Here is a 2059-nt window from a genome sequence, read left to right as displayed (position 1 = left end):
AAGTCTGACAGTGTTGAGCACTACTGTAAACTTAATCCTGCATGGTGTAAATGTTTGAAAATGATTAACAGTTGCAAATAAACATTCATTAGAAATGTAGAAAAGTAATCAAAAGTAATCAGTTACATTACTTTAATAAAGTAATTGAAAAGTTACACTACTTATTACATTTTCAGTAGGGTAACTTGTAATCTGTAACCTATTACATTTCCAAAGTAAGCTTCCCAACACTGACTACACATAGCTGTCACTGAGAATGCTTATTTCTCTGAATAAGTGTAAAAAGGGTGTGTTGTAGTTTGCATCAGTTTTTAGGTTTGAAAAGTCAAGTCAAGTCACCTTTTTTTGTATAGCACTTTATACAATACTAATTGTGTCAAAGCCGCTTTACAGTGTCAAACAGGAAAATTGTTTGTCAATAAGAAAAAACCTTGGGAGAAACCAGACTCAGTGTGGGGGCCAGTTCTCCTCTGGCCAGACGAAACCAGCATGGCATGGTTTAATTTCAGGCTGCAACACAGGTCAGATTGTGCAGAGGACTTGTCTAGTTCTCGTGATCTTGTGCCGATGGTCGTCGAGGTGACGAGGTCTTCGCAGGGGGTCTATCTCTGGGGCTCATCTAGTTGACATGGTCTCCGCTGACCTATATGAATCTTGAAATCCACTTATCCCATTCAGTAGATTGTTTCAGCGGAACTTCAACTGGTAAGGATTGGAAGAGGTATAAGAGTCAGGAAAGCATGTTCATTTTTATTGTCTCTATCCTATTATGCATCTCCAAGGGCAGTTGGGACCACTTGTCTATACCTGATTTAATGTTCTTACTTATAGGAATGTCCTTATTTATTTATTTTTACCTTTATTTATATAGCACTTTAAACAATAAAGATTGTGTCAAAGCAGCTTTACAGTATTAAACAGAAAAACAGTGTACTGATAATGCAAAAGGACAATAGTAAGTTAGTTCTCCTCTGGCCAGACGAAACAAGCATGGTGTGGTTTAATTCTAGACTGCAACACAAGTCAGATTGAGCAGAGGACTCATCTGGTTCTTGTGGTCTTGTGCCGATGGCCATAGAGGTGACAAGGTCTTCGCTGGGGATCTATCTCTGGGGCTCATCTAGTTGACATGGTCTCCGCTGACATTCAGGGCTGTAGAGGTCGTCCCTAGGTGCTGATCCACCATCTGCATGGTCTGGATATGGATGAAGAATTAACAGAGCGGCCATCAAGTGTTAGACAGTGTTTTAGGATATTACATGTGGAGGTTTTTGGTCCAATGATTAAAACCTCTGTTGTTTCAGAATTTAGCAGTAGGAAATTACTAGTCATCCAGTTTTTTATATCAACTATGCATTCCGTTAGTTTTGCGAATAGGTATGTTTCATCTGGCCACGAAGAAATATTGAACTGAATATCATCAGCATAACAGTGAAAGCTAACACCATGTTTCCCCTTCAGGAACTCGAGCTGCGTCGAAACGCTACGGGAACGCATCCAGCGTGACCACGCTCTGAATCACATGTGTAATCAGTCCAATGGATGGGCGAGACGTCACGGGCGGGGTGACGTAGCGACCAGGAAGCATAAAAGCACGTGCGGTGAAACCGGCGTGAGCTTTCTGTCATTCAGAAAGTGCTCTGTGTGTGTGTCAGTCTGATATCTGTTTGTGAGTCTTATTTAGTGTTGTCTGTCACGAAATCTCAAGACAAAACCAGACACCTAAGGCGAGGGCAGGCAGCGTTCAGTCTGTGTGTTCCTCCCTGCCCACGTTACTTTACGGGTGGGGATACACACAGTTTGTTTGTTGTCTGCTTGGGAGCAAGCACGCAGAGTCAGCTCTCGAAAAAAAAGGAGCTGACGGCCCATTTTGGTAGCGTTTGTTACTGCCTTGCTTCGCTCTCAGAGGGCTCTCTTTGAGGAGAGAGCCTTCACTAGCATTTCTCGCGGTGCCGGCCCCGCTTTCGCCGAGGCGGAGCGGCGGCTGTGCTCGTGGGTTTCGCTTATGGATCCGGTGGAGGGAATGTAGACGGGCGCGTCCCTATCTACCTCCTTAAAC

This window comes from Sinocyclocheilus anshuiensis, unplaced genomic scaffold (assembly GCF_001515605.1).
Source record: "Sinocyclocheilus anshuiensis isolate Anshui unplaced genomic scaffold, SAMN03320099.WGS_v1.1 scaffold1393, whole genome shotgun sequence".
NCBI classification, from domain to species: Eukaryota; Metazoa; Chordata; class Actinopteri; order Cypriniformes; family Cyprinidae; genus Sinocyclocheilus; species Sinocyclocheilus anshuiensis.
Note: the sequence above shows the minus strand (reverse complement) of the source record.